Source organism: Mustela nigripes, chromosome 14 (assembly GCF_022355385.1).
Source record: "Mustela nigripes isolate SB6536 chromosome 14, MUSNIG.SB6536, whole genome shotgun sequence".
Classification (NCBI taxonomy): Eukaryota; Metazoa; Chordata; class Mammalia; order Carnivora; family Mustelidae; genus Mustela; species Mustela nigripes.
This window is the reverse complement of record NC_081570.1, coordinates 108,434,093-108,446,029: the sequence shown is the minus strand read 5'-3', so window position 1 is coordinate 108,446,029 and position 11,937 is coordinate 108,434,093.

The window sequence follows — 11,937 nt, the reverse complement described above, 5'->3', positions numbered from 1 at the left end:
CATTGAGGTCCTTCATCCATTTTGTGTCTATTTTCGTGTGTGGTGTAAGGAAATGGTCCAATTTCATTTTTCTGCATGTGGCTGTCCAATTTTCCCAGCACCATTTATTGAAGAGGCTGTCTTTTTTCCATTGGACATTCTTTCCTGCTTTGTCGAAGATTAGTTGACCGTAGAGTTGAGGGTCTATTTCTGGGCTCTCTATTCTGTTCCATTGATCTATGTAGCTGTTTTTGTGCCTGTACCATGCTGTCTTGATGATGACAGCTTTGTAATAGAGCTTGAAGTCTGGAATTATGATGCCACCAACTTTGGCTTTCTTTTTCAATATCCCTTTGGCTATTCGAGGTCTTTTCTGGTTCCATATAAATTTTAGAATTATTTGTTCCTTTTCTTTGAAAAAGATGGATGGTACTTTGATAGGAATTGCATTAAATGTGTAGATTGCTTTAGGTAGCATAGACATTTTCACAATATTTATTCTTCCAAGCTAGGAGCATGGAACATTTTTCCATTTCTTTGTGTCTTCCTCAATTTCTTTCATGAGTACTTTATACTTTTCTGAGTATAGATTCTGTGCCTCTTTGGTTAGGTTTATTCCTAGGTATCTTATGGTTTTGGGTGCAATTGTAAATGGGATGGACTCCTTAATTTCTCTTTCTTCTGTCTTGTTGTTTGTGTGGAGAAGTGCAACTGATTTTATATCCTGACACTTTACTGACTTACTGTATAAGTTCTAGCAGTTTTGGTGTGAGGTCTTTTGGGTTTTCCACATATAGTATCATATCATCTGCGAAGAGTAATAATTTGACTTCTTCTTTGCCGATTTGGATGTCTTTAAATTCCTTTTGTTGTCTTATTGCTTAGGCTAGGACCTCTAGTGTTATGTTGAATAGCAGTGGTGATAATGGACATCCCTGTCGTGTTCCTAAACTTAGCGGAAAAGCTTTCAGTTTTTCTCCATTGAGAATGATATTTGTGGTGGGTTTTTCATAGATGGCTTTGATGATTTTGAGGTATGTGCCCTCTATCCCTACACTTTGAAGAGTTTTGATCAGGAAGGGATGCTGTACTTTGTCAAATGCTTTTTCAGCATCTATTGAGAGTATCATATGGTTCTTGTTCTTTCTTTTATTGATGTGTTGTATCACATTGACTGATTTGCGGATGTTGAACCAACCTTGGAGCCCTGAAATAAATCCCACTTGGTCGTGGTGAAGAATCCTTTTAATGTACTGTTGAATACTACTGGCTAGTATTTTGGTGAGAATTTTCGCATCTGTGTTCATCAAGGATATTGGTCTATAGCTCTCTTTTTTGATGGGATCCTTATCTGGTTTTGGGATCAAGGTGATGCTGGCCTCAGAGAATGCGTTTGAAAGTTTTCCTTCCATTTCTATTTTTTGGAACAGTTTCTAGAGAATAGGAATTAATTCTTCTTTAAATGTTTGGTAGAATTACCCCGGGAAGCCGTCTGGCCCTGGGCTTTTGTTTGTTTGGAGATTTTTAATGACTGTTTCTATCTCCTTACTGGTTATGGGTCTGTTCAGGCTTTCTATTTCTTCCTGGTTCAGTTGTGGTAGTTTATATGTTTCTAGGAATGCATTCATTTCTTCCAGATTGTCAAATTTGTTGGTGTAGAGTTGCTCATAGTATGTTCTTATAATAGTTTGTATTTCTTTGGTGTTAGTTATGATCTCCCTCTTTCATTCATGATTTTATTTATTTGGGTCCTTTCTCTTTTCTTTTTGATAAGTCGGGCCACGGGTTTATCAATTTTATTAATTCTTTCAAAGAACCAGCTCCTAGTTTCGTTGATTTGTTCTATTGTTTTTTTGGTTTCTATTTCATTGATTTCTGCTCTGATCTTTATGATTTCTCTTCTCCTGCTGGGCTTAGGGTTTCTTTATTTTTCTTTCTCCCGTTCCTTTAGGTGTAGGGTTACGTTGTGTACCTGAGACCTTTCTTGTTTCTTAAGAAAGGCTTGTACCGCTATATATTTTCCTCTCAGGACTGCCTTTGTTGTGTCCCACAGATTTTGAACCGTTGTATTTTCATTATCATTTGTTTCCATGATTTTTTTCAATTCTTCTTTAATTTCCCGGTTGACTCATTCATTCTTTAGAAGGATGCTGTTTAGTCTCCATGTATTTGGGTTCTTTCCAAACTTCCTTTTGTGGTTGAGTTCTAGCTTTAGAGCATTGTGTTCTGACAATATGTAGGGAATGATCCCAATCTTTTGATACCGGTTGAGTCCTGATTTAGGACCAAGGATGTGATCTATTCTGGAGAATGTTCCATGCGCACTAGAGAAGAATGTGTATTCTGTTCCTTTGGGATGAAATGTTCTGAATATATCTGTGATGTCCATCTGGTCCAGTGTGTCGTTTAAGGCCTTTATTTCCTTGCTGATCTTTTGCTTGGATGATCTGTCCATTGCAGTGAGGGGAGTGTTAACGTCCCCTAATATTATTGTATTATTGTTTATGTGTTTCTTTGATTTTGTTATTAATTAGTTTATATAGTTGGCTGCTCCCACGTTGGGAGCATCGATATTTAAAATTGTTAGATCTTCTTTTTGGACAGCCCCGTTGAGTATGATATAGTGTCCTTCCTCATCTCTTATTATAGTCTTTGGCTTAAAATCTAATTGATCTGATATAAGGATTGCCACTCCTGCTTTCTTCTGATGTCCATTAGCATGATAAATTCTTTTCCACCCCCTCACTTTCAATCTGGAGGTGTCTTTGTGCTTAAAATGAGTTTCTTGGGGGCAACATATAGATGGGTTTTGTTTTTTTATCCATTCTGATACCCTGTGTCTTTTGACAGGGGCATTTAGCCCATTAACATTCAGGGTAACTATTGAGAGATATGAATTTAGTGCCATTGTGTTGCCTGTAAGGTGACTGTTACTGTATATGGTCTCTGTTCCTTTCTGATCTACCACTTGTAGGCTCTCTCTTTGCTTAGAGGACCCCTTTCAATATTTCCTGTAGATCGGTTTGGTGTTTGCAAATTCTTCAGTTTTTGTTTGTCCTGGAAGCTTTTAATCTCTCCTTCTATTTTCAATGATAGCCTAGCTGGATATCGTATTCTTGGCTGCATGTTTTTCTCGTTTAGTTCTCTGAAAATATCATGCCAGCTTTTTCTGGCCTGCCAGGTCTCTGTGGATAAGTCTGCTGCCAATCTAATATTTTTACCATTGTATGTTACAGACTTCTTTTCCCGGGCTGCTTTCAGGATTTTCTCTTTGTCATTGAGACTTGTAAATTTTACTATTAGGTGACGGGGTGTGGGCCTATTCTTATTGATTTTGAGGGGCATTCTCTGAACCTCCTGAATTTTGATGCTCGTTCCCTTTGCCATATTGGGGAAATTCTCCCCAATAATTCTCTCCAGTATACCTTCTGCTCCCCCCTCTCTTTCTTCTTCTTCTGGAATCCCAATTATTCTAATGTTGTTTCATCTTATGGTGTCACTTTTCTCTCGAATTCTCCCCTCATGGTCCAGTAGCTGTTTGTCCCTCTTTTGCTCAGCTTCTTTATTCTCTTTTATTTGGTCTTCTATATCACTAATTCTTTCTTCTGCCTCATTTATCCTTGCAGTGAGAGCCTCCATTTTTTATTGCACCTCATTAATAGCTTTTTTGATTTCAACTTGTTTACATTTTAGTTCTTTTATTTCTCCATAAAGGGCTTTTATATCTCTCAAGAGGGTTTCTCTCATATCTTCCATGCCTTTTTCGAGTCCGGCTAGAACCTTGAGAATTGTCATTCTGAACTCTAGATCTGACATATTACCAATGTCTGTATTGATTAGGTCCCTAGCCTTTGGTACTGCCTCTTGTTCTTTTTTTTGTGGTGAATTTTTCTGTCTTGTCATTTTGTCCAGATAAGAGTATACGAAGGAGCAAGGATAATACTAAAAGGGTGGCAACAACCCCAGGAAAATATGCTTTAACCAAATTAGAAGAGATCCCAAATCGTGAGGGGGGATAAAGGGGATAAGAAGAGTTTCAAAAAGGAAGAAAGAAAAAAAAAAGAAAAAAAAGAAAAGAAAAGAATTAAAAGAAAACAAATAAGAAAAATATAAAAAAGAAAAAAAATATATATTAGATAAACTAGTTAAAAAACGTTAAAAAAGAAAATGGTAAAAGTTAAAAAAAAAATTAACCAGAAGGCGAGAACAAAAACAAAAAATGAAAAAGAAAAAAATTAAATTAACTGCAAGACTAAAAAAAAAAATCACAGGGAGAAAGCCATGAGGTCTGTGCTTTGCTTTCTCCTCCTCTGGAATTCTGCTGCTCTCCTTGGTATTGAAACCGCACTCCGTGGTAGGTGAACTTGGTCTTGGCTGGATTTCTTGTTGATCTTCTGGGGGAGGGGCCTGTTGTAGTGATTCTCAAGTGTTTTTGCCCCAGGTGGAATCCCACCGCCCTTACCAGGGGCCGGGTGAGTAATCCGCTCGGGTTTGCTTTCAGGAGCTTTTGTTCCCTGAGCGCTTTCCGTAGAGTTCCGGAGGACAGGAATACAAATGGCGGCTTCCTGGTCTCCAGCCCGGAGGAGCCAAGAGCCCGGGGCCCCACTCCTCAGTGCGCCCTCAGAGAACAGCACCCAGTTACTCTCGTCTGCCTGACCTTCGGCCGCGCTCTGAGCTCACCGAGCCTGTGGCTGGTTCAAGGTAACACCGAGCTGTGAGCTTACTGTCAGCTCTGTCTCTGTAGTGGTTTTTCCCGTTCTAGTTCTCGTAAGCTCTGGGACACTCAGACACCCCCGATCCTTCTTTGACCCTGTGGGACCTGAGACCACGCTGACCCCGCATGGGCTTCGCCCTGGTTTAGCATCTGGAGCGATGTCCCTCAGTGGGACAGACTTTGTCCTGATTTTGTGCTCCGTTGCTCCGCTGCTTGCCGGGAGCTGGCCCCTCGCCCCTGGGGTCTATCTTCCTGTCGCTTTGGATTCACTTCTCCGCCAGGCCTACCTTTCAGAAAGTGGTTGTTTTTCTGTTTCCAGAATTGCTGTTCTTCTTCTCTTCAATCTGCTGATGGATTTGCAGGTGTTTGCAATCTTTAGATAAGCTATCTAGCTGATCTCCTGCTAGCTGAAGTAGTCTCAGCCTGCTACTTCTCCGCCATCTTGACTCCTCCCTGTGAGAGTGATTATTGAGAGTAACATTTTTACTGATGTCGTGTTACCTGTGATGTCTTTGTTTCTATAGATTGTCTCCATATATTTCTGTTCAATGATATTCTTAGGATTTTTCCTCTTTTATAGAACTGCTGCCTTAATATTTCCTGCAGTGTCAGCTTGGTGGTCACAAACTCTTTTAAACCTTGCCGGTCTTGGAAGCTCTTTATCTCTCCACCCATTTTGAATGCCATTTTGAATGCTTGATAAAGTATTATTGGCTGCATTTTCTTCTCATTTAGTGCCCTGAATATATCTTGCCAGCCCTTTCTGGCTTGCCAGATATCTGTGGACAGGTCTAGCATTATTCTTATGGGCTTTCCTCTGTATGTAAGGAGCTTCTTTGTCCAAGCTGCCTTCAAGAGAGACTGTCTACAGTTATAATTCCTCATTCTTACTATCAGGTGTCTTGAGAACTTTTGAGAATCTATAATCTTGGGGGTAGACCATTCTGCCTCTAGTACATGAATGCTGGTTCCTTTCAGAAGATTAGGAAAATTTTCATGGAGAACTTGTTCTACTACATCTTCTAAACTTCTTTCTTTCTCTTTGAGAAACTTTCTTTTTCATTGAGAGCTTTGTGAACCTCTTCCCTGGTAGCTTTCAGCTCAGCCCTAACATTGTGAACATCTTCCCTGGTCATTTGCAGTTCGGCCCTTATCTTTCCATTTGGTCCTCCATGACTTTCTCCATCCTAGCTATTGCCTGGATAATTGTTAGCAGGAATACCTTCTTGTACCCAAAACCTCAACAGCGGTGGCTGTCTGGGCAGCTCCAGACCATCAGTGTCCAAGCAATGATAGGACACTGAGATTTTCCCATTGGCCCAGGCTGGGAGTGCCTAGACTTTCCAGGTTTGAGAGCACCCGGCTGGCGCCTGCACAAGCCTCTCTTAGGGGAGGGTGTTGGGCGTGACTCAGACTCTGGTAGTGAGGTGCAGCACACACATGGGGACTGTAAAAAGGTTGTGGTTCAGCAGGATGGCGAAGCTACCAGCCCCTTTCGGGAGCTGCACCCCACATGTTCTCAGACGCGTTCATGGCTCAGGGACCAAGACCTGGTTTTTTCGCCACACTCTCTCTGGCCCAGTGCCAGGGGACGTAAGCCCCTGTCCCTAACCACCTCAATTCCCACAATTTCCCCCCACTATCCTTTGCTCTTTTTGAGTGCTTTCAACCAGACCCCAAGTTAATGCTGGTGCCCAGTCACAGGGCACTCTCGTATTGGGGTATTGCTTTCCAATGGGTCACTTCTGGTGGCTCCCTCCCCCTTTTGTTTATCTTCTGATATCACGCGGATGTTCCCACTCTGCTTTACCTGCCCACTGGCATCTTCTGCCCCCGTAGAGATCCAGAAGTGTATAATTCTAACCTCAGGCTGATATCATGGGTAATCAGAGTTCTTTGGTAGGTAATCAGCTCCCTTTAGGGTACAGGTTGAAACGGCGCCTCCTCCTACTTCCCCGCCATCTTGTCTCCTCCCACATGAATATTTTCTAATGGTAGGATGGAATACAGAAAGGGATGGAGAAGTGAATTAAAGAAAGTAATATGTCAGCTAAAACCCGATTTATCATTACTCACTGTTTTGCTTTCTTCTTTGTCCATACACCATTTGCTAATCCTATTTCCAAGCCTTTTACCTCTTTCTTCAATACTGGGGAGTTTGTCTCCAAAGCACCTTAGACCCTGATTATGCCAGTTTTCAAACTGTATTTTTTTCAACATATATTACTGTTTTTCTGAAACAAAAAAATAAACTTAGTAAAGAAAGTTTTGAAAGTATAGAAAAACACCTTTGATCTGAATTCTATATATAGCTATTTATAGGCATATATATTTATATCACTGAATTAAATACCTAAATATATGTATATATTTATGTCACTATATGTATTTATCTAAGTTGTTTATATATATAGTAACATTTTTCTTTTCTTCCCTAAAGATTGTACTTCCCAGCAATAACTATTGCATTTTACTTGTCTGAGTCCATTCTTTAGGCTACATATTCTTTGACTATGTCAACTGAATTTATTCAAGTTTGTTAAACCCATGATCAAAGTTAAAGTCTTTATGATGATGAGATCCAATAAGTATTCACTCTTACCAGGCAAAATTTCAATATGCAGTCAGCATTGCATATGATATATCATATAGAAATAATACATAAGGGTGGAAAGGCGAATTCATTAGCCCATAACACAGATAAGTGAGAAAATATTTTTGCCTGAAAAAAAAACTGGGCATAGACTTAGAAATTTTTATTCCAGTTAGACTTTTTAAAAATTACTCTGGGAATTAAGCTTCAGTTGCACCCTGACATGAATTTTGCCTGAAGACACAGTGTTGTTTAGCCTTTTGTGCATCTCAGCAGCATGCAACAGCACTAAAAATGAAAACTGAATTCAACTATAGCAACAAACCTTGTCCTGTAGGGTAGACAGAACAAAAGGAACCAGGAGAACAAGTGTTAGAAATGATAAAAGCTCAGTATCTTGGCAATCTTTTTTAATGTATCCTTTTTAAAAAAATGGATAATATTGTGATCTATTTCTAACTTATTTATCACTTGATAAGTGATAGCAACATTATAACAACAGAAACTGTTTGTCATTTTAACATTATAAGTATTTCTTAAATGCAGTAATACTTGGTTTATTTTACTTTATTTCATTTGTTTAGTTTTGCTGTACTGGGAAAAAATCCTTAAAGAGGTACTTACTGGATTAACTCAACTATGCTGCCTGACTGACAGGTCACTAATTTGTCTATTTTCTTTTTTAATTTTGAGAAATATTTCTTAATGTTTCTATTTGAGAAAAACTGGAGACAATATAACTTCAGCCTCCTCTTGTTAGCTTTTAATATGTCTGGATGAAGACTCTTGGATTTAACTTATTAGTCTAAGCCTATCTGTAAAATACATTTACAAAGCGATTGGTAAAGGCATAAGTAAACAGGGTCACTGAAAGACTAACAGGTCCTTAATTAAGTTCCACAAATACTAAATGCCATTTCTGTGCAGGGCACTGTACTGGGTGCTAGCTCTATAGGTATAGATAAATATGAAAAAGTCCCAGCCCTTGTGTAGTTCATAGACCAATAGCAAATAATATTCTCTTATAATTTTTATGGTTTATATCTTTTAAAGATCTTTTACATCAAAAATGAAGTGAATAACTTATGGTTTATTTATGCATCATTCATAACTAGCTGGCCTCTTAGACATTGTTCAGAAGGAGTGCTAACCTTTGTTAAATTCATACATCTCTGCTCCTCCTCTTCCATCAAGGCTATGAACTGTGGATGCTCAAACTAGCTCAAAGGCAAATAAAAAAAACCTCTGTAAAGCATGCCTCCTTCTTTATTCACCAAGTGCGACTGGCGGGTTGAGTCAGACCAACTAAAACCTTCTCTCGAGTTTATGAAAATCAGACCAGGAATTTCACATGAGGCTATGTAATATATGTAGTGCTCTAAATTTCTTCTTCTTTTTTCTATGAAGGCATGAATACCTTTTCTTTTTAAAAGTAAACTTTATACCCAGTGTAGGCCTTGAACTGAGAGACCCTGAGATCAAGAGTGACATGCTATACCAACAGAACCAGCCAGGGGCCCCTTAAATTTCTGGATATAGATTCTTACTCTCCTATGATCACCATCTGGCATATCCTAATTAAATTAATAAAAGCAAATGTGTGTGGTGCTCTTCATCTTTTTTTCTATGTGTTTTCTTTTTCTGTTCAGTTTTTTTTTTTTTTTTAACTATTTCACTATGCCTAGCACAGTAAATACTTGTCAAACCTGTGAGGGAATGAATGAATGGACGAATGAATGAATGAATGAATGATGCTTTACCCTTTCTGCCAGATCTTGGAGAGCATTTCCCACCTGTGTTTGCTCTCTGTGCTATTCTTTTTGAATGATGTCCCAACGCTGTGATTGCAGTTGAATCATCCCCCAACCCACAGACTGTAGAGGAGTGTCTTCAGAAGCTCTCTGTTGTCTGTTGTTTCCTCACATTTCTCATGCTTGGGAGGTGCTTTCTGTGTTTTTGCATTTTGTGAAACACTCCAAAGCACAGTGATCTCTAGTAGCTGTCTAGAATATATCTAAACCTTTCAAGTTTAAATTCTTCAATTTTGTTTTATTATTTCAATGTTGTCTTCCCATCCCCCCTTATGAGTCTTTAGATTTAAAAATTCTACCTCCACTAAAGTTTACAGATGTATTGAGCACTTTGGACCTATCACCCTAATTCTCACTGTCACTTTAGGATGTAGACATAAGAAAACAGAGACTCCAGGGGGGTGGTCATGGCTCAGCCCTGCAGCTGAGATGGTAGAGCCTGATTTCAGAGGAGCTCTATGCCTGCTAAAGTGGGTGCTTTTCCACCCTGCTGTGCATCATCACCTGGCCCAGTTTTTGCCGCCTTCTGCCTTCATGTACTTGAAAGACGAAAACACTGATTCATGAAATGCCTTGACATTGATCACCCTCTCAGGAGAAATATGAACCTTCCCATTAAGTTTTCTTGCCCCTGTTGTGTCATGAGGACTTTCATATGATTCCTTAATGAAGGAGCTGCATGCAGTGGTGGGAGTTGTCATGTGCAAGCATGGATTGGCACTTGGCGATGCTTAATTATATATCCTGCTTCCCAATAATGTTCAAATCCCCTCTGGTTATTTTCATCTTCTGTTCTCTTATTTTCACTGCATGAAATGCCATTCTGAGTCTTCCTCCTCTCCAAAGCAAGTCAAGCATTGCCAGTGGCCTGGCCTGCACTTTGAGGTTTTCAATATCACTTTTTTCTGTCACATTTTATAGCACTGTTCCTCTTGCTATCGCTTCCTGGAGAAACCTTTATAAATTTTAAATCTCATCTTTGGTTTGTCTTCTAGTGTCAAAATGATGTTATCTGCATAAGGCATCTAGGTTTATTAACTACCTCCAATAGCATCTCTTTTTTATGACATTCCCATTTGTCTTTCCAATTTGTTATTTATTTTCTTTTGAGAGGGTCTACAGAGCACACACTAAAATAAAGGACTGTGAGGGTACACTTGCCTCATGCTCCTTGTCACATTATTTCTTCCCCACCCACTGAGCATTAGAGCATGGGTCACTTTGATATCTAACATCCTCACTTATTTTAGCAGCTTATCTGGGAAACACTATTTTGGATCCAGATTTAAAGAAAGAATTACTGTAATTAAACAGCAAATCCATATTTTTGAATAAATGAACTAATAATTTTTCCACCTCTCAATTTTGGCCTGTTTCAGATTTCCTCTGAATTTCACAATCAGCTATTTTTGGATCTCTGATATATCATTTGCCCTGTGTGTCATGCCTTCTGCTAAGCTTGCCAGCTTTTGCAGTGAGATGTCTATGTAAGTTTTGTGATCAGTATTCAGTTTTGGTCCTGGTCTCTGGGTTTTAATGCTTTTCTTCTCTCCCTTGTAATTATTATTGGTAGTTTTTCTTGTGCTGACTTTTTGACCTTCTATTCATACACCTTTAATCCAAAAGCTTTTTAGAATTCCTCTTGTTTTAAGAGCTGAAAGACTCAGCAGAGAACTATCAAATGTCAAACCCAAGAGAAACATCAAACTCTAACTTAACTTAATCATTCTGTGCAATTTTTTAAAAAAGATTTTATTTATTTGACAGAGGGAAAGAGACCACAAGTAGGCAGAGAGGCAGGCAGAAAGAGAGGGAAGCAGGCCCCCTGCTGAGCAGGCAGCCTATGCTGGGCTTGATCCCAAACCCTGGGATCATGACCTGAGCTGAAGGCAGAGGCTTAACCCACTGAGCCACCCAGGCGCCCCCAACTCTGTGCAATTTTTGAGTTCATATATTTGCCATAGAATAATTCTTAACTCTTGATTAATTCCTTGACATTGGTACATATTGCTTCTGTTTTATGTGACATTTTTTATTTATGTATCATTTTCTTTCTTAAAGAACATCTTCTTGATTTTTCATTTCTCTTTCTGTACCATGTTATTGCCCATTTTTAATATGTTAAAAATCAATCCTAATTTCCTCTCCTTTAGAAATTTCATGTTTCCTGTGTGACATTTTATCATTGTCTGGCGTTTTCTTTATACTTTCTACCTTGATGGTATAGACAGACTCTCTCACTTGTATTTAGATTTTTGCTAAGTTAGCTTTAACCTATTTTCTCTCCTTTGCTCTTCTGTTCTTGCTTTCTCCATCAAATGTTTTTGCAGTCTTATAGACTATTGACTTTCTTCTTGAAAGCCTTATCTTTACTCAGCACCTTTTAAAATCTTTCTTCATATCACTTTTAACTTTTTCACTTACTCTCTGACATCTTAAAAGGACCATCTAACCTTCACTCTCTTAATCAATCCTCCTAGAAGTTCTTCCTGTTCTAGCAACTCATCCTCTGTTTACCATTATAGATTAATTCTTTTAGCTGTAAAACTATCCTACAAAAACCTTTATAAACTTTTTTCAAAGGAAAGATTATCTGCTATTGATTATAAAAAAAGGAAAAGGACTGAGGAAGAGAAGCAGGTTTCCCATGAAATCTGACTGGAATGGTTCTGCCTGGAAAGGTTTTAGGCCATTCAGATACTCATGCACTTTTTTTTTTAAATTTTTATTTTTTATAAACATATAATATATTTTTTCCCCAGGGATACAGGTCTGTGAATCGCCAGGTTTACTCACTTCACAGCACTCACCTTAGCACATACCCTCCCCAATGTCCATAA